Here is a 21679-nt window from a genome sequence, read left to right as displayed (position 1 = left end):
GGGATGGTTTATAATATAGCAATAAAAAATTGAAACATGGAATTTGATTATAAGAATTTAGAATTTTCAAGAGCCGTGCCCACCATCAGAAGAAAATGTACTAGCAGTAGGAGAGAACAATGCCAAGCAGAGATAAAAGTGAAAAAAGAGATTACAGAGTTCCAATAACAATTGCATCTCCATACTCAGTCCCTGAGATCCTCGAATCTTCATCTGCTTCTGCTCCTTTCCTGCTCATGCTGTGAGCTTCCTACTTGTTTCCTTCCAACAAATCCATTTGCTTGCTGAAGATAGTTTGATTTAGGTTTCCACCATTACTTTTGTGAAGAGATCTTCATAATGCCTCTTCCCTTCAGAATGTGCTCTACATCATTTCTACTTAGGGCATGGTGTGAAGACCTGTTAGCAGAGTTGGTCTCACCTGGGAGATTGTGAGACATGCAAATTTCTAGTTACCATCCCAAATCCATTGATTCTGTTGGGGGTGGGGGCTGGAATAATTTTAACAAGTTCTCCAGGGAATTCTTATGCATGTTCAAGTCTGAGAGACTTACTCTACATTGTAGCAGTGTCTCATTTTTTTCTTACTCTCCTAAAGTAGTGGTTAGAGGATGATGCAAATGACATCAGATCCTAAAGGTAAACTCCTGACTCTGTCTCTCCACCCTATCACTTCAGTGTGGGGCACTGCTCCCAGGGGAATGAATAAGGAAGTGTAGCTGTTGGTGACACTGCATGAAAATAATTTTCCCACAGATCCTATGCATTCGAAATTGTTCATTCATAACCATTCATTTACTGTATAGAATTTGCCAGGCCCTACCTAGTTGTTGGAAGTACATCTAGGTATTGACACAGCTCCTTTCCCCAGGGTATTAAAGTGTAACTTTGGAAACGTGATTCGAACGAAAGAATTTAATAATGCACTGTAGGTAGCTCATGCCAAAAACCAAATGACAGATACAGTCATGTATCCTGGACATCTTATATTCTCATCATTTTGAATATTTTATTCTCTTGCTCCGTACACTTTTTAAGACTTCCTCCAAAGTCCAATTTTTGAGCATTCAAGCCATATTTCCCAGACTCTTTCACATCTGTCAACAGCACAAAACTCTACATTCACATGCCCCAATTTTGGGTTCCAAAATATAGTCTCTATAGATAGGTTTTTAATGAAAGGAAAGATAAATTATCATCTAGTGGTGAAGCCAAGAAAGGTTTTGCAGAGGATGTAGAATGAAGCTGGCTCTAAAAGGATGGGCAGGGTATGGATTCTAGGGGAGAAACAGGCAGGGTAGCCTAGGGGGTGGAAAGGAACCATGTAGCCTGAGGAGAGCTGAGATCATGCTGGGAGAACAGCCAACGGGCCGGTTAGGTGGACTGCAGAGGACAAAGTCAGGGAGAAGAAGAGATGAGTATTGTATTTGCCCATGTAAGTCATGAAAATGACAGAAAATGGCAGAGCAAGCACTCTTATGGAAACGATCCCCGAGAAAGCTGTTTCTAACAACAGTATGCGGGAGAGGTGATGGAGACCTTGGAAGGACTTGGTGTGTCCCATGTCATTTCTGCTCCATTCTGTGGAAGGGTGGCCTCTTGCTTTTCAAGGCCTTGAAACCCATATAAAAATGACTCTGCGTTTACTCTAACTGCAGTCTTGATCAGTCATTTCCCCTGGGAGTTTTGTGCCTTTCAGCACGGGTTGCAAAATGCTGACAGTCTCTTTTTAACTTGTGCACATTTTATCCTGCTTTTTGGACAATACCCTGCCCTCCTCCAACCCCTTCCTTCCCCCGCCATCCAGCATTCTCTGCGTGGATCAGTGTATGGCAAACTGCAGCAATGATTAGAGAGTGTTTAATAAAAACAAACCAGCTTTATTGGAGTATAATTGATGAACAATAGATTGTACATATTTAAAGTGTACAATTTGATGTTTTGGTATATATGTGTATATACTGGTTTTACATATATGGTATATATGGTATATATGTGATATACACACACACACACACACACACTCATTACCACAATCAACATAATGAACATATATATTATCCCTGGAAATTTTCTCATGCCAATTAGGGGACATTTTTAGCTGCATTTTTTAAAAAAAGATTTTATTTATTTATTTGAGAGAGAGAGAGAGAGCAAGCACAGAGGGAGAATGAAAGTGAGAAGTAGACTCCCCATTGAGCAGAGAGCCCGATGTAGGGCTCGATCCAGGGCACTGAGATCATGACTTGAGCTGAAGGCAGATGCTTAACTGACTGAGCCACACAGGATCTCCTTAGCTGTGTTTTATAGATGAGGAGACAGAAACATAGAGATTTTCTCAAGGGCCAACCTAATTGGAAATGGAAATTGCTAAGTCCGAGACCTCCAATTTGTAATATAATTTTAGGTTTTGGTTCCTTTAAATTGTCATATTTTTAATTGTATAAGATAAAAATAAAAAAAAGATAAAAATCAGGTAATCATTGTCTTCTAAAAAACATTTGTGTATACTTGTATTTTTACTTGTCTTAAACTACAAATGTATACCTAGAGGAAGCTAAACCACATTAAAAATAAGTATTAAATTTGAGGCTTTTGGATACTCTTTTCCCTTTGTTAGGGAAAAGAGACTACTCTTGAGGCAGTGAAGCAGATTAAGGAAACAATGTTTTAATCATAGCTGTTTCACAGAAAATGATTCAGGGGAAAGTTTAGATTGGATTAGGCCAAAGACACTTTGCATTTCTTTCTTTCTTTTTTTTTTTTTTTTTTTTTTCCAGGAGGGAAAGCATTTCTACATAGGTTGCCTATTTTATTTTTTTAACTCCAAATCAATTCAAAGTCCTACAGACTAAGGCATTTATTACTCTAGGTGCCAATTTAGCTCGTACAAATTATTTGTAAAATTAGCTTGTGGGTGAAAAGCACTACTTCCTTCTTTCTATTTCCATAAAAACAAAGTAAAGGAATAGAACAGTAGCCTTGTTGGTAAGTCAGCTTTTCTCTAGTAAGAGAGCTTTTGGTTTTGTTCCCTTATTCAGGCAAAGGCAACAGAGGTAGGTTCTAATTCAGCTCCAACACTAACTGGGTTTTCACAATGGCTGCTTTAACATCCTTGTTAGGCATCTGTCTTGGTGTCAGTTTCTGTTGACTTTTCTCAATCAAGTTGAGTAATTTTTTTTTAAATTGAAACTGAGACATCTTGAGTATTATGTTCTGAGACTCTAGATCTTATTTATATTTTCTGTTTTAGCAGGTCTTTGTTGATGCTGCTTTGGTGGAGTAAAGGGACATTGCCTATTGCTGCCAGGTGGAATGGAAGTAAGGGGTTTTTTCTCCTCCTGGCCTCAGTAGATACCTGGGCGTCGGTGGGGGTGGGGGGTGGGGGGTGGGGGCGGTGCAGACTCCTTGTTACCTCTGGACAGTGGTGGGAATTAAGCTCCTCACTCGGCTTCTAGTACCGTGGGGTGGAGATTTGGGTGGTTAAACCTCATTATTGCTGAGTGGTGGTGTAAGTCCCAACTCTCCTCTGGGCCTCCTCTGATCCTCCAATAGCACCCCAGCAGGGAAAAGAAGGAGTGCTTTGCTACCTCCTGGTGGAGACAGAAGTCCAGGAACCCCATGTGGTCTCCACTGACCACTCCACCTGGTCAGAGGTGCTTGTTACTGACTGGCAAGAATGAAATCCCAGCTTCTCACTTGACCTTCTCTGGCACCACAGCAAGAAGGGAGTTAAGGGTGTCTTGTTAAAGCCTGGCAAAAGTAAAACTCTAGGCTTTCCATTTGACCTTTATTGGTGAAAGTGGGGGTGAAGCTGCAATGTTTTGGGGATATTTGGCTGGAGCTGAGTAGTTTTTGCTCAAAAGTTTTCTGTTTGCTAGGCTGTCCCTTTCGTGGGGACAGGATTTTCTTGGAGCTTTTCTCTTTGGGGGCAGAGTGTCTGTGTTTACTGGCATTGCTAGGTTGCTGGATTCTCCAGCACTCAGACTGAAGGGGAAAAAAAAAAAAAAACCAAAACAAAACAAAAAAACACACAAAAAACCCTCAGAGAACTCACTTCTTGGGTCCTGAGGTCCCTAGTCTGTCTGTCTTCATTCTTTTAGACTCCTGCTAAGTTTATTTTAAAGTTGAGGGGTTTTATCCATACTTATCAGGGAAAATGGAAAAGTAGGTCTACTCCATTCTTCTGTAAGTGGTAGTCTTAGGGTCTGTGATCCTGGAGCCCTGTGGAATTATGGATTTGGTGTGTCAGTGGTGCCCAGTGGCTGAAGATAGTTCAGCCCAAAGGAGGACTCTGCCCTGACCTGCTCTGTGACCCTAGCCAAGTGGCTGCCTCTTTCTGACCCTGATTTCCTATGTGCCCTGACCTGGGTTGCTAGAAATAGAGTCTTCCAATTCAGAGCATTCTATTCCTTTTCCTTCTTGCTTTCCTTCACTTGACCCTTGGCCCTGTTCCTTATTATTTTCACTTCTGTTTTGTTGCCTTCTCCTCTTGTCTTATTACCCTCTTTTCATTCTTTTTTTCTTGTTTTTCTGACTTCTAATGTGGAAAAAAGTGTCAGCCAAGGCCTTGAGAGAGTGCACCTGTTTGTCTCCCGTTTGTGTGTGTGTGTGTGTGTGTGGGGGGGTAGTAAGGAGGTTTTTCTGTTGTGATGCTCATGTTCATTCTGTCCGGTGTGTTTCAGAGTACTTAGCAATGGGTGTCTTTCCTAGCAGGTAGTACATGAGGTTGCTCTGTTGAGACCCTTGGATCCCAGCTACACAGAGCTGCTGTACCCCTAACTTTGTGGAATATTGCCACCTTGTGGAGTGAGAGGGAAAGCCAGATGAGAGGAGGAGACTCCAAGATAGAAGGATATTTAAGTATAGGACAATATGTCCCCTGAGTAAACTGCCCTTCCTGTCTCATGACTTCCTTTCCTTGATGTTGTATAATAATTTCAACCAGTTTGTGCTTCTGATTCACATATGTCCTTTTGAAGGAGAGTGCTGTGGGAAGCATAAAAAGTAGACTTTGGAGTTCCAGAGAATTAGGTTTCAATCTCAGCTAAGCCTCATAGGAGCTATGTGACCTTGAGAAAGTCACCTGATATCTCTGAGCCTCTGTAAAAAAAAGGGGGATCATCCCAGAGGGATTCTAAGAAGGGCCAGGTAAAGGGGAAATGCCTGGGAAATGTTCATTTCCTTCACGTGGTGATGAAAGCGCATTAAGAGAAAGGCTTCTTTGTGGTTCTGGGGATCATGGCTGCAGCTGGATGTGCTGGGTCAAAGGAGGTGGGGGACTGGCATTTGCTGAGGTGCCAAGTGCCAGGTACTAAGCTAGGTACTTAAATGATTTCCTTTATCCCTCCAACGACCTTGAGCCAAAGGTCCCATTATCTTTGCTTTATAGGTGGTACAGCAAGCTTGTCAGGTTTTTAACTCAAAGCCCGCCTCCCTACCACCTCCACTTTGTTACATTTGTCTAATGAATTGACAAGGGTAGTAGTCGGTTGGATTCATCCTGGCTTACTTTCAGGCTACCACATACATCAATTTTAGAGTCTGTAAAGAGGTAGAGATGAAGGGGCTCATAAGATGGTTGCTGTCCACCATGTTCTACTTCTTCCTCCAGCATCTGCTAGGAGGATGAAGGAAGGGTTGTCTGAAAAGGTTGTCTTATAAGGGTTGCCCAGCGAGTCTGGGATGGAATAGGAAGGAGTGGAAAGTGTGCCCTGGGCTGAGGAGCTGGGTTGAGCTGGAGACAACAGAGAAGGTGAGATGGGGAGGGAGACTTGTCTGAATGGGGAGGCCTTTTGGAGATTAGGGCTGTTAGATATTCCCAGAGACCTGCTTCCATGCTGGGAGTGGCCCTGGGGGATACTGGTACATGAGAAATGTTGGGAGTATTGTGATGTCGGTGGTCTAGGAGATCTTAACTGTACTGGGGGATGTTGGAACCAGTATTGTCCTTGACTGTGGGTTGGTTGACCCTACATGGTTGGGACATCACACTGGCCATGGAGACCTGGGGGAAACTTTTAGGTTGAAGGATGGCCCTGGTTCTTGGTTCAGGGTCATTGCTGGAGCAATAATAGTGTGGGCAAGGGAGGAACATTAGTTGGAAAAAAAATGAAGACTTTAACATTCAGATCCCACTTGCCAGTTTAAAGAAGTTCTTTAACGCTGATCACTCAAGATACCATTTAACCATCAGTGTATGTTGATATATGAGAGAATTAGCTCTGAAACCCTGTGAACAGGGTTGGGATAGACACACCCTCTGCTCTCCCAGAGCTTCCAGTCTTCATTACAATATTGTGACGTGGGTACGTCAAGTATGATCCACTGTCCAAGTGAGAAAACAACGTTGGTGACCTCCCTGCCAGTGCACCTAAATTGGAACCTGCACCTAGGCTTACTTGCTCCGGGGACCAGTGCTCCTTCTCGTGTTCTGTGAAGACTATTGTTGTTTGAGTCTGTTTTGGATGTGAATCCACATCTGAATGTCTTCACCATTTATATTCTATTTTTATTCCCTTCAACTATTTTCAAGCAGCCTTTCTGAAGAGTCCCAGAGTCCTGCAAATAAACCACCTGTTCCCTCCTTTTCCTTTCTCTCTTTTGCTGGGAGCTGGGAGTTCCTTAAGCTGGCAGTTTAGTACAGAAAAGGATTGAAACCATAAGGGGAAAAGAATTCACTTATCAACTATATTTCCTGATATTATCATTACAGAATTACCTGTATGTTTACATATACACTCAGACGCAAACATGAATGTTAGTGGACTCTCTTACCTTCTCCAAACTCCATGGCCCATTAGCATCCTCTCTTGCACATACTCTCATATCTTGCCCCTCTTTTGCTTTGTGTTTTACTCAGAGTAAAACTCCAACTTGAATGTAATTCTCTCTCTCTCTCTCTTTTTTTTTTTTTTTTTAAAGATTTTTATTTCCTTATTTGACAGGGAGCACACAAGTAGGGAGAGTAGCAGGCAGAGGAATGGGGAGAAGCAGACTCCTCGCCAAGCAGGAAGACTGATATTGGGCTCCATCCCAGGACCCTGGGATCATGCCCTGGCCCAAAGGCAGGCACTTAACTGCTTAACCTACTGAGCCACCCAGGTGCCCCTCTGTCTTCTCTATGCTTGTACTCCTGCAGTTGAAGACAGCTGGAAAAATACACAAAACCATGCTGATTGGTCTCATTCTAAATTCATTATTGTTGTCCCTACTCTGTAATCCTATCATGTTTTCATAATGTTTCATAGTCTGTTCTGTGTCTCTCACTTTTGTAGGCAATATTTTATTCATATTTTCCATTATTATTATTATTAAAGAATATTCATAGCAGCTTTATTTGTAATAGCCCAAACTGGAAAGAGCCAATATAATATGTCCACCAGTAAGTAAATAAAATGTGGTGCATTCATACAAATGAAACACTACTTACTTATCGACAAGAGGAATGAAATATTAACATGTGCAAGAACATGAATGAACCTCAAGGTAATCATGCAGAGTGGCAGAAGCCAGATAGTAAGGAGTAAACACCGTATGATTCTATTTCTATAAAATTCTAGAAAATGCAAAGCAATCTACAGTGTCAACATGTAAATCAGTGGCTGCCTGAAGGGTAGGGGGAAGATGGAAAGGGAAGAGGGAGGTATTACAAAGGGGCACAAGGAAACTCTTCCAAGGGCTGGATATATTCACTGTCCCAGTCTCATATCTTAACTGTTGGTGGGGAATGCAAGCTGGTGCAGCCAGTCTGGAAGACAGTGTGGAGTTTCCTCAAAAAAATAAAAAATAGAACTATCCTACCACCCAGCAGTTGCACTAGTAGGTATTTATCCAGAGGATACAAACCTAGTGATTCGAAGGGGCACCTGCACCCCAATGTTTATAGCAGCAATGTCCACAATAGCCAAACTATGGAAAAAGCCCATATGTCCACCAACAGATGAATGGATAAAGAAGATGTAGTGTGTACACACACACACACACACACACACACACACACACACACTGGAATATTACTCAGCCATCAAAAAGGATGAAATCTTGCCATTTGCAACAACATAGATGGAATTAGAGGGTATTATGCTAAGCGAAATAAGTCAGTCAGAGAAAGACAAATACCATATGTTTTCATTCATATGTGGAATTTAAGAAACAAAACAGATGAACATAGGGGAAGACAAGGAAAAATAAGATAAAGACAGATAGGGATGGGGATCCCTGGGTGGCTCAGCAGTTTAGCGCCTGCCTATAGCCCAGGGCCTGATCCTGGAGACCCGGGATGGAGTCCCGAGTCAGGCTTCCTGCATGGAGCCTGCTTCTCGCTCTGCCTGTGTCTCTGTCTCTGTCTGTCTGTCTGTCTCTCTCATGAATAAATAAATAAAATATTAAAAAAAAAAAAAACAGAGAGGGAAGCAGACCAAAAGAGACTCAACTCTAGGAAATAGAAGACAGGCAGAGACACAGGCTGAGGGAGAAGCAGGCTCTTTGAGGTGAGCCCGATGTGGGCCTCGATCCCAGAACCTTGGGATCACCACCTGAGCCAAAGTCAGATGCTCAACCACTGAACCACCCAGGCATCCCTCTTCATCTGTTTTGTTTCTTAAATTCTGCAGCAACCACTTTGATCTAAATACCTTCATCTCTTATCTGGATTAATTTAACACCCTCCTAACAGGTTTCTCTTTGGGTGACCTTGTGACCCTACAACTTTCTTTCTTTCTTTCTTTTTTTTTTTTTCTTACTTTCAACTTAGCAGCCTGCATGATCCTTTAAAACATGAGTCAGATGATGTCATTACTGTTTAAAGTTCACTAGAGGGCCCGCCCCCAGCCCCACCCCCGGACCCCCAGGTCCTTCAGTGTAAAAGCCAACATCCTGAAAGTCAACACCATCTGGCTAATTTTACCTTCCTGACCTTGTCACTTAGTGCTTTCCCTCTTTTTCTCTAAACTTAGCCATTTTGGCATTTTTGGTTTTGACTTCAATGTGCCAGGTAAGCTTCCACATCAGGCTTTGCAATAGCTGTTCCCACTCCCTGGTGTACTTTCCCCCAGATATCCATGTGGCTCACTTTCCTTACTTAACCCCTTGCTCAAATGTCATCTTCTCAGTAAGCTTATTCTGACCATGCTATTTAAAATTACCACTCCTTCCTCAACCCTGATTTCTGGTACTCCTATCTCCATTATCTGCTTTATTCTTATTCACGTTGCTTACCTACTATAATACTAAACACATCCCTTATTTTGTTCACCTTCTGTCTCTATTAGAATATAAGCTCCAGGAGAGCAAGACTTGGTCTGTTTTGTTCACTAGTGTACCCGAGACTGTTGTTATGGCGTGTAGGCTGTGTACTGTAAAGCTTTCAGGTAGCTGTCATGATAGACTACCAAGCCCTTGTGTGATACGATGTGGCATTCCTGGCTATACTAGAACATAGTTAGAACATAGTGTGAACAGTTGCCATAGAACTTGTGCCATGTAGCATCTTGGCTGCATTCCGAGGCTAGGCTAGAAAAATGCTAAGTCATATGGTAGGTGCTCAAAAATATTTGCTGAATGAAAGAATGACTAAATGAATGGATTTATTGAGCTTTCTTTTATAGCCTAATACAGGTCTACTTTTGTAAATGTTACATATCTGGTAAAAAAATTACCTTCTCTGCTGTTGAGTGTAAAATTCTAAACGCATCCAATAGCCAGCAGGACCATATAATTTATTGTCTAAACTATGACATGCTTGAGAGTGAAAGGGGCCATAATGAATAATTGGCCAGGGCAATGGGCATTAACTAGTACTATCTGGGACAAATGGGGGCAATAGAGTCATTCCAATGATAGCTCATACTTATTCATTGAATTGTTCTAATTTTCATTATCTTTGCTTATTTCTGTCTGCTTGATTTATCAGCTTCTGAGAGGGGTATATTAAAATATTCAATGCAAATGTTAATTTATTCTCCCTATTTTGACATTCTTTTACTCTAGTGTTTGATACTCCTTGAACCCTTTCAAATTTGTTCATTTTCTTTCATTACAGGAAATTTATTTCCATTATTTCTTCAAATATTTCTTCATCTTCTGAGGACCCTATTTTTCAGATATCGGCCTACAATTATTATTTACTTAGTAGATAAGATTTTTTAAAATGTAAATCTTTTTCTCCAGGGGCACCTGGGTGGCTCAGATGGTTAAGTGTCTGCCTTTGGCGCAGGTCATGATCAGGGTCCTGGGATTGAGTCCCACATGGAGCCCTTCATCCAGATCTCAGCCCAGCAGGGAGTCTGCTTCTCCCTCTTCCTCCACCTCTCTCCCTGCTTGTGCTCTCTCTGTCTCTTTCTCTCTCTCTCTCTCTCTCTCAGATGAATAAACTTAAAAAATCCTAAAAAAAGTAAATCTTTATCTCTTTAATGTTTTCCTTCTTAATTTTAGGACAGTTTCTCAATCTAATTTTCAAACTAACCAATTTATTTTTTCAATTGAATTCATCCTTCCATATAGTCTATCATGATTTTTATTTCAACTATTATAATCATCAAATCTTTCTTTTTAAAAATCATTTCAAATTTTTGTTTAACATTACTAACATCTTTACTTATTATACTTTCCATGCGTACTTAAGAAAAAAACCTTAGTTTACCTGTTTTAATATTTTTTTTCAGATGGGTATATGTTTCTTCAGTTTGTTGACTTTCTTCTGAGGTGGTTCTAACTCTCAGGAGTCTAGTTATTTTAGCTTCTGAGCTCAGGCTCCGCTGGGGATATCAGCTATTTGGTAATGTGCATTTTAAAAGTGTTTTTGTTTGTTTGCTTTGGGTGTTTTTGAATTAATTTCACTGTGATCAGAAAATGTGAGCTATTTCATATATATTGTTTGAACTTTGGAGAGACTTGCTTTATGGCCTCTCTAATCCCTGGTCTATTTTTGTAATAGTTCAATTACAAATTGAACAAATTGAGAAGAATGCATGGTCTCTAATTATTGGGAGAAGAGTCCTATTATTGTCCATTAAATCTAGCTTATGAATGCACTGTTCACATCTATAGTTTTACTAATATTTGACTGTTGGATCTTTTCAATAACTGAGAAAGATGCATTAAAAGAATTTACTATGCTGGTGAAGTTATTAATCCAGTCAATTGTTGTTTTATATATTTTTAAGGTAGGTTATTAGCTACAAGTGTAGAATTGTTTCATCTTTCTGTGAATCAAATTTTTTATTACTCGTAACCTTCTTTATCTGTAATAATGTTTTCTGCTGACTTGTGCTTTGTGTGATGTTACTATGGAGTCAGCTGTCAGTTCCTGTATACATGGTATGCCACAGTCACAGTGGGTTCTCAGTCTTTTATTTTCCAATGTTCTGTGTCCAAGTTTAGGTCCATCTTTTATAAGTAGCATAGAGTTGGCGTTTGTTTGCCATCCAAAATGATGATCTCTTTATTTTAACTGCCGAATGTCATCAAGTTTTCTTCCTTATGATCACTAGTATGTATTATATTTCTGTATCATTTTTGGGCTTTGTATTTGCCCAGGTTTTCAATGCTTTTGCCTCTCCTTTCTTAGCAAACTTAGGATTCACTTACATTTTGTTTAATTCAATTTGTCTACACTGTTTTAGAAGTTGTATGCTTTGTTATTAAAAAAATTTTAAAGGTTTACATTTTTAACAGTCGCTCTTCATTTTTTAATACAAATGTTTAACTTAAAATCTAAAATCATCAAGCATTTTTATAATTTTCCTGAAAAATGCAAAGGTATTTTATCTAAACTCTAGTTGCCCTTTCTTATATTAGGTGATTTATGTAGTATTTTAAAATAATTTTAAAGTTCTAAAAATGAGACATTATTACTATTTTTTTATAGATAATAATTGTATAAATTTACCCGCATGTTTGTCAATTTCCTTTCTCATTTTTTGTTTTGTGAGACAGATGGTTTTTTCTTCCTGAAGTGTTTTTAGAAGTTTGTTCAGTGAAGATAGTCAATGATAAAAACTGCTAGTATTTATTTTTTTGAAAATGTATATGGTGTGTGATATAGATCAGATTTTTTTTTGGGGGGGGGGTATGTTTTTGTATTTGTCTTGCTGCTCCAGTACCTCTTGTTGAAAAGGCTATCTTTTCTCCATTGCCTTGACATCTCTGTGGGAAATCAATTGATGACATAAATGAGGCTCTATTATGTCTCTTAATTGTGTTCCTCTCATCTGTATGTCTGTCCTTTCACTAATATCAAGTTGTCTTGATTAGTATACCTTTTTTTTTTTAAAAAAAAAGATTATTTATTTATTCATGAGAGATACAGAGAGAGAGGCAGAGACATAGGCAGAGGAAGAAGCAGGCTTCCTATAGGGAGCCTGATGTGGGACTCAATCCCAGGAGCCTGGCATCACGACCTGAGCCAAACTCAGACGCTCAACCACTGAGCCACCCAGGCGCCCTGATTAGTATAGCTTTATATTAAGTTTTGAAATCAGATAGTGTGGGTCCTCCAACTTTTTTCCTCCTTTTAAAAACTGTTTTGGTTAATTTGATTCCTTTTGCTTTTCTAAATAAATTTTAGAATTAGCTTATTAATTTCTGGAAAAAAGTCTTCTAGAATTTTGATTTGGATTGTACTGAACTTATAGATGAATCTGGGGACACTTGACATCTTAACTATTAATGAATCTTTCAACTCATTTTTTAAAGTGCCATTTAAGATAGCACTAAGAAAATTAGGTAATTAGATCTGAATCTATTAAACCTGTGTACAAGATTTGTCTGCTGTAAACTATAAGGCAGTGAAGGGAGGAATCAAAGATGACCTGACTGGTGAGATACATCAGTTATCTTAACAGAGAAAATTTACTATAAAGAATTGTTAAGCAGGTATAATTTGTTGACTAGGTTTCTGAAAACAAACAAACAAAAACAACAACAACAGAAAGGAGTCTCCGGTGCTAAAGAGGTAGCAAATATAGATACCCATCCCTAAAGCTAGGGGAGCAAAGGTAAGGGGCTAGGATAACTAGAACCTGTAAGCCTGGAGGTGGGACCTCACAAAGCGGAAGTGTAGACCCATTGGGACTGGGTACTCACGACTACTCATCTGGTGCTGGTGTCAGTGAGCTCTGTGAAGGGCCTCCTGGGTCTGAGATCCAGACCCCCAAGGAGGGGGCCCAGCTGGCTGATGCTGGTGTCCCCAAGGATATGAGACAGGCTTATTTTGCTAGAGCTAGATAGAAAACTGCCAACTGAAGTCAGCTGCTGCCTGAGTAAAGAAATGTGGCCATTTCCCAGACCGTGGTCATCTTCTGGAACATGGCGAGGGTGCTGGTGTTGCAGTGATGGCAACCCTACTTCCTGGGTTTTAGATGCCCTCTGGAGCCCTTTCATGGTTTTTCATTGAATGACAGACATTGTAGAAATAATTTGATGCTGTGGAGGCCAAAGATGACTGACACTTGCTTCAGTCAGGCAGTTGCACTAGGGGAAGATTTAATTCATTTTGAAATTTAGTTGATTTGATTCTGGTTTTAGGTCTTTATGGGGACTGCCAGCTCTTACTATGAGGGTGTAACTCTACCAGGCTCCCACCTGAGGGCCTGGGGGTACATTATAGGATTTTGAACTCCCCTGTTTATCTTCCCAGCCCTCAAGGCTACCAGGAGTTCAGCTTCATTTCGCACCTTCTTTGTTGCCATGTTCTTCACAACCTCCCATGTTCTCATTTGGTCTCTTTCAGCAAATACTGTAAGAGGAAAAAGCACAGCTAAATATCTGACTTCTCATCTCTCCATGTCTCTTCTCTTTGAGGTCTTAGGTTCCAGTTCTCACTGCTTTGGTAGCTGTCCCGTGTTTATTAATTCTTTTTTATTTTAAAATTTTATATATTCATTTGAGAGAGTGAGCAAGTAAGAGAGCACAAGCGTAGAGGGAAAGGGAGAGGGAGAGGTAGGAAGCCCAATGCAGAGCTGGATCCCAGGACCCTGAGGTCATGACCTGAGCTGAAGGCAGACACTTAACTGACTGAGCCACCCAGGCACCCCAGTGATTATCTATTTTTATTTCTAGAATTTCTTTCTGAATCTTTTTCAGATATTCGTGATCACTTTTTATGGGCTGGAACATGATTTCCATTTTCTCTTTCATTAAATTATGTGTGTGTGTATTTTATCAAGATATAACTAATGAATGTACGAAAAATGTGCAAATCGTAACAGTGCAGTTTGATGAATTTTGATAACTGTGTGTCCTGTGAAACCATTATCTTAATTGGCATATGGATATTTCCATAATTCCAGAAAGCTCCCTCGTATCTTTCCAGTCAGTTCTCCTCCTACTCCCCAAGTGTTCTATTTATCACCCACAGATTAGTTTTACCTGTTTCTGAACTTTATGTAAATAGAATCAAACAGTATGTATATGTGGCTTCTGAATCTGCTTTCTTTTTCTCAGCCTAATGTTTTTGAGATTTATTCACCTTGTAGTTCATTCCTTAATTCATTTCCTTTTTATTGTTGAGGTCTTTTTCCTTGAGTGAGTTATATCATAATCGGTTTATCCATTCTTATGGATGAACATTTGAGCTGTTTCCAGATGTTAGTCACTATAAATAAATTTTTAAAAAAGCTGCCATGAATATCCTTGGACAATTGTTTTTGTTGACATGTGTCTTCTCTTTCTACATATTTTATATTTTGTATCTGATAATTTTAATATGCGAGTTATTTGGGTTCCAAATCTTTACTTTGTTGTTAATGCCTTTCCTGGTGGTTTGTTTCTTAAGTTTTTGGTAATTTGTGATTTGATCATATTTTGCTAACTGTAGGAATCCTGCGGGGTTTGAGTGATTTTGCCTTTGCATCTGCCAGGTACCTAGGGTGATTTTGACTGAGAAGCACTCGAAATTAATTTTCCCTTTGGAGTTCCCTGCATATAGATAGTGTATTTTCAAACCTCTCCTAATGGAGGGAAGGCTTGTGCTTTTAAATTCCCAGTGAGTCCCCCTCACCGCTCCCTGCACCTATAGCCCAAGGCAGATTTCCCTCCCAGCTCTCAAGTGGACATTTCCCCCAGCTCACCCTTCTCCAAGGGTGTAGCTCTGTGGGGTTCCTGGATGCATGCAGAGTTTCTACCTCCAGCCTCTACCTTGGGCCTCTCGGCATCTGATCTTGGATCTTTTCATGGGACCATTTAAACAGGACGTCTGGGTCCTGGGTAGAGAATTTCAGAATAACCTCCAATTCTCCTCCATTCTACTTTCTATTCCCATTTCATTTTGAGATCTTTTGGATTTCCCTTACTTTCCTGTAAGCTTAGCTGTGCATCAAAAACATTTTTTTTTTTTAAAAAGATTTTATCTATTTGACAGAGAAAGAGAAAGAGGGGAGAGAGCTCATGCGAGAGCACAAGCAGGGGAAGGGGGAGAAGGAGAGCAGGGAGCCCAATTTGGGGGGGGGGTTCGATCACAGGACCCCAGGACCACCACCTGAGCCAAAGACAGATGCTTAACCAACTGAGCCACCCAGGTACCCCCCCAAAAATGTTTTTTATTTCTAGCCTGTACTTTTTAGATCTTTATAGCATGAACACCCCTCTGCCCCCGCCCCCCAGGGCCCTCACCAGCAATCTCTGGTCACCTTTTTACCCAAAATAAATACAAGTCCTTGAAATACTTTTTCGCAGACTCTGCTCTGTGTTCTGTGGAGAGTATATCTATGGTTCATGTTTTCCATTCTCCATATTCCTATTTTCGGAGTGAGCAGCAAGTCTGCTTAGTCATCATAAAATCCTGCATTGTCACAGGGTTTTTGGATAGCATTTTAGCATTTATTTCTTTTCCACTGTCTTCAATCAGAAGTGGCAGAGCTGTTTACTACCCGGCGTCACCGAGGGCTTGATTTTTTATAAAGATTTTTCACTTGGCTTCCTGTTTCACTTATCCCTTGGTGGTGCCAACCGAGTTCCGAGATGTCCTGATCTCGCTTAACTTAATGGTTGCTGGTTTGGCCTTTCATGGTATGTGCAGATTTCTCTAGAACTGTGCACTCACTTCCCAAGGCCATTCTCTGCCTCCCCTCCTGACTTGGCCCAAACTGCTGTTACTTACCATCCAGTGGGCTTTGGGTTTTGGGCTGTTCCCTAGTTTCACTGGAAGGTGAATTTTCTTCTTCACTTTCTCTCCTTTTTGGAAAGGAGATGGGTGTGCAGAGGGGGTCTGGTGCACAGGTGAAAGCACTTGCTGAGCTGCCTGTGGCCAAGGGCTCAGGCCTTGTGTCCGGAGCAGAAAGGACTTGTACAGTTTTTCATCCTTCTCTGGAAAGCTGTCTTCTTGCTGGACTTGGGCCTGCTCATCACAGTCCTGTCCCATCCCATCTCATGGTGTTTATCTGCCTCCCTGGATATATTACAAACTTCTTTAGAAAAGAAAAGACTGTCTTTTTGTTTTCAGACAGGTAGTGCCTGGCACGTATGAGCACTCCAGAAGTCTTTGTGTGCTGAATGACCTTGGGAATGCTCAGAGGCTGCATCCTCTTTAGTGTTTGGGGCTCCCGATGTGGACTCCAGATCCCCCTCCCACATCTCAGGGACCTCCCTGGCTAAGTCCTGGTTGCAGAGTGTTAAGGAATGAGCACTTAGGACAGGAGACCTGGGTTTGTAGATATACCTGTTGACTTCTCTGCAGCTTCATCTTCTTTCCATAAAATGGGGCTGACAGCTTGCTCTGCCTGCCTACTAAGGTTTCAATGAGAATAGGTAATAAATGCAAAAATGCTTTAGAGATGGTCAAGCTATCTCTTCACAGCTGTCATCATGAGATGGAACTGCAGATCACTTTGCTTCTTAGGGTCCAGCTAAATCACCCACTCTCACCTAATTCCTGCCACTCCTTGGCCTGGCTTGTCCTCCTGACCTGGGAAGCCAGAGGGCAGCTCCATCTGGGTCATACCTGGGACCCAGCTCACTCGTCTTCTGTGCCCTGAACAAAATGGGAAGTTGTTGGGAGTCTGGGAGCCTGGGAGCCTGGAATGATCTCTATGAACACTGGGTGTCACTCTTGGCCTTAAAATATGTATAATCCCCTGTCCTCTAAATTTTCCTTTTCCTGTCGACTTGGTTCTGGGTGTTGAGTGTGGCAAGTCTCATATGTTCTGTGTATTTCCAGTCAGTGACCTTTACGGCTTTTCATTTCCTGGCAGCAACCTTTGGGGCTATCACCTGACACCCATTTGGGCCTTTGCTTTTGGGTAGAGGGTGCTTGGGCGATTCTAATTTATTTTGATTTTCACCTAACAGGCATGGGACCAGAAAGGTATACCCATGGCCAAAGTGTTTGTAAATTGGATTTCAGGACCCAAATCAGCAAAATTTTGAAAGTCAGCACCTTTGGGATTGGTCATAGGAAGTACCCTGCCATCTTCTTCAACTATTTTGCTGTGGAAAAAATGTTTTAAAACTACTGCTTCAGGATGACCTAGTTATTTTAGTAATAAGACAGGGGAGGGAAATCTCTGACTTTGCCTCCACCCAACTCTTCCAGGTGGACAAAGCCAGTGATGCTCTTGTTTAGCTTCTGTCTTTCTGGAACTCTCTGGGGTGCTAGTCTGTTGGTTACTCTCCCCTTTTAAAAACTCTTTCTTAACTTGTGTTGATTTGTCTGCTGCTGTACTTTCTAGGTCTTTGGTTGTTTCTTCCAAGCTATCTCCTGGGCTCCTTTGTACCTTTCTACATTATATCAACTCCTCACCCATACAAGTTCCAAATCCACGTTGTATATTTAGACCTCTGCTCACTGCCATCTCTACCTGGCCATCCCCAAGGACATTGCTTTAAAAAGCAACTTTATTAAAAAAAAAAAAAAAGTAGTTCTATTGAGGTATTTGCACACAATAGAACTCATTCATTTTGGGTGTATACTTTTCATGAATTTTAGTAACCACCACCTCAGTGAAGATAGGGGCCTTAGAAATGTAGTGTTTCTAACTTGTAAACTTGCTTTTTCATATCTTAGTATTTGTTCACCCTGAAAAGTTTTACTGTGGTCCTTTGCAGTTGGTCCCCTGCCCTACCCTTAGGCCCGGGCAGCCACTGATTTGCTTTCTGCCATTACATTATTTTGCCTTCTTGAGAAGTTCACGAAAATACAATCAAGTGGCATATAGTCTTTTGTGTTTGACTTCTTTCACTAAACCTAATCATCACTTTTGACATGTGCACAAAACAAGCACATCTCTTTTTCTCTAAGCTTCTCTTGTGATGGTGCCTCTATTTATTCACCCTAATATCAAAGTCAGAAACCTGAGTGTCATCTTACCCAGGTCCCTTCCTCTCACTTATTATTCCCTTTATAATACTCTGCCATTTGCAATTAGAGAGTCCTAGAGCTTCTTTCTCTTCTCTATCTCTGGGTCTGCCTTTCTCTTCATTCTCAAGGTCACTGACTTAATTGAGGCTTCATTTACTGCTTGCCTCTTTTACTGGCCTTTGTACCTTCCACCAGGACCTCTTCAGCCTACCCTTCTCACAATCACCAGTGTGAACTTCTAAAACACAAAGCTTATCCTGCCACTCCCTTATGTCAGTGGTTCCCCATGGCTTCTTAGTCTAGCAAATGCCATCTTCATGATTTGATTTATTTCTGCCTACAGCTATATTTTATTTTCCAGAACTTCCTCAAATCTAGCCAATGCTTGGCCATTCCTTGGGATTTTCTTGCAAGGGCCATGCTCACTCATCCCTTGACCTGGGATATTCTTTTCCTTTTCCTTCATCTAATGACTCCAACTCACCCCCCCTTTTTTAAAAAAATATTTTATTTATTTATTTGAGAGAGAGAAGGGGAGAGAGAGAGAGAGAGATAGACAGACAGACAGACAGACATAGCACAAGCAGGAGGAGCAGAGAGAAAGGGAGAGAAAGAATCCTAAGCAGACTCCATGCTGAGCAGGAGCCTGACACGGGACTCAATCCCATGACCCTGAGATCATAACCTGAGCCAAAACCAAGAGTCAGATGCTTAACCGACTGAGCCACCCAGGTGCCCCTCCTACTCATTCTTTACGAGCCAACCCATATGACTTCTTTTTCTTTTCATATGACTTCTTCTGCAGTGCTCCCCCTAGCTACCAGCCCTGGACTGGGTTCAATGTTCCTTTGGTATTATATTTATCATCAGTTATATCAGACTGTATCAGTTTATTGTTGAGTTACTAATCTATGTCTCCCACTAGACTCTTAAGTTCCTGAGGAGTTTGCATTCTGTTTGACTTCATATCCTCTGTTCTTAGCACAGAGCCAGGCACATAGTTGGCATCCAAGTGAATATTTCCTGAGTGATTAAGGTAGAATGGGGAGAGATCTAGAACTTCATGTGGAGATAGGTGAGAGTCTGGAAAACCTGGTGTGAGAAACAAGTGCCCCATTTTATGCCTCAGTCATAGGTTAGTCCACCTGTCATGGCAGGAGAAACATAAGGGTGGGAGTTGTTGGGGAGAGTATACAAAGGAAGTATAAGAAGCCATATTCAAATGTCTGGAACTCTGGTTCTAGTAGTGAAAGTGTCTAACTGAGGAGAGGGGCACCTTCTCTGCTTTTTAGCAAAGAATTAAAAATGACTTTAAGTAGGGAAAGTCAAGAGGGAAAGAGAGCCTGGATTGTGGCAGAAACAATACAAATGAGTTAAGAATCTATTCTTAGGTTTCTGCGTGAGCTAGCAAGACTACCAAGTCCCAGAGAGTCCCAGAGAGCTCTTTTGACATCACTCAACTGGGCTGGTCACAAATGATGTTTTAGACTGTGTAAAGTGTCCTGAAGTTGTCACAGTACTTTTCCAAAACTTGTCTCATTGTATCTGCACACCAACCCTGGAAGCAGGTGGAGTTGATATGGTGAATCCCATGGAACCAGTGAGGAATGGGAGGCTTAGGGAGCCTGGCTGACTTGTTCATGTCATAGAACTGGCATTCTTTCTGTTACAGAATCCATCTCTAAGGTGTGCACTTGGGCTAAGTTGCCAATATCAGGTAGGTTTAGAGATGATGTATTCCAGAAAGCCTGTGGCTATTTGCAGATCTTACAATGAGACAAGAGAGACTTGACAAAGAATGTTCAGTGGAGGAAGCTACTGTAGGTTGGAGGGCAATCTTTTGAGTCAATGAAATGTTTGGACAATTTAAATATTAGATTAACAGGAGAACTGTGAGTTTCCCAAAGTCTTAATGTCTTCCAGTTGCACAGCTGAGGCAATTAGCCAAGGAAACTTTTGATTAGCTGGAGCTTTATGAGATGCAACATTTCTTATGATAGTGCTGTTATTTTTTTCCAGTGAAAGAGAAAATAAATCTTTCTCAAAAGGGAAAAAAGATCACTATAAAAGGGAGCACTTTTCTTTTTCTTTTTAAATAGATGTTCTTGTGTTAAATGATGTTGAGTCTTAATACCTTGCTATCAATCTTTTTTAATTTCTTATTATTTTAAAAGTATTTTATTTGTTTATTGAGAAAGAGAGACCACACATGTATGTGCATGAGTGAAGGGACGGGCTGAGGGAGAGGAGAGAGGGAATCCCAAGCAGACTTTGCACAGAGCATAGAACCTGGAGTGGGGCTCAATCCTATGACCCTAAGATCAAGACCAGAGCTGAATTCAAGAGTCTGACACCCAGGTGACTGAGCCACTTAGGACCACTACCAAATATTCAATCTTACCACAACATGAAACATAGGAAGTTTTTGTTTTGAGTGGAAGACTGGCAGTTTTCTTAGCTGATATAGTGTAGAGGTTAAGAGCACAGACTTGCTTGAGGTTGCCCTTAATTCAAACCTGGCTGCATCGTTTAGAGCTATAGGACCCTGGGCAATTTGCCTATTTATTCTGTGCTGTTCTGTTTCTAATTCATAAACTTACTTAAGTATTAATTGATATATTTGATAGAAATCACTTAGCATAATATTATAAATAATAATATCATAAAAATGCCTCATGTTTGCATGTAGCTGGTTTTAACTTTTTATATTTATTTATTTATTTGAGAGAGAGAGTGTGTACATGCATGCACATGCAAGCAAGGAGTGGGGCAAAGGGAGAGGGAGAGAAAGAGAGAATCTTAAGTAGATTTCCTGCTGAGTGTAGAGCCTGACGTAGGGCTTGATCCCATGACTCTGAGATCATAACCTGAGCCGATATCAAGAATTGGATGCTTAACCACTTGAGTCACCTAGATTTTAACTGGTTTTAACTCTTTAAAAGCTCTTTAATTTCATTCTTACAAATACTCTATTGAATAAGTTGGGTGGGGATTATTGTTTTTTTTTTACACACAAAGAAACTGTGGCCCAGAAAGTTTAGGTGATTTGTGAAAGGTCATAGATCAAGCATGAAGGACAATCTCCTGAATGCCAGCTCAGATGGGGTCTTACCAATCCACTTTTTACAGAGATGGTGGTGTTGGAAATTATTGCAGTGGGGTAAAAGAGTGGTTATGGTGGATCTTAGCCACTCTCTCCTACTCTTTGTCTGGAATTTGCTTTCACTGGGCTTTAGATCTTAAGTAAGAGTCTGAAGTCAGCTGAGGTTCTATAAATTAGATTGTTGTGTGTCAAATCCTGCTTACTGATTTTAGAAATAAAGCCTTTGTTATTTTCATTGATTTATTCTTGGGATTGTTTTGTATTCATTTTATTCTCAAGTT

The 21679-nt window shown here is 40.8% G+C and overlaps 1 long non-coding RNA gene across 3 annotated transcripts in view; it reads left to right on the top strand.

Annotated features, from left to right (window-relative positions):
- LOC111090557 overlaps window positions 1-21679 on the top strand; it is a 98767-nt gene that overhangs the window by 11565 nt on the left and 65523 nt on the right. The gene's annotated exons all lie outside the window — the stretch shown is intronic.

This window comes from Canis lupus, chromosome 17, assembly GCF_011100685.1.
Source record: "Canis lupus familiaris isolate Mischka breed German Shepherd chromosome 17, alternate assembly UU_Cfam_GSD_1.0, whole genome shotgun sequence".
Taxonomy (NCBI): Eukaryota; Metazoa; Chordata; class Mammalia; order Carnivora; family Canidae; genus Canis; species Canis lupus.
Note: the sequence above shows the minus strand (reverse complement) of the source record. Positions and strands in the feature narration are given on the sequence as shown.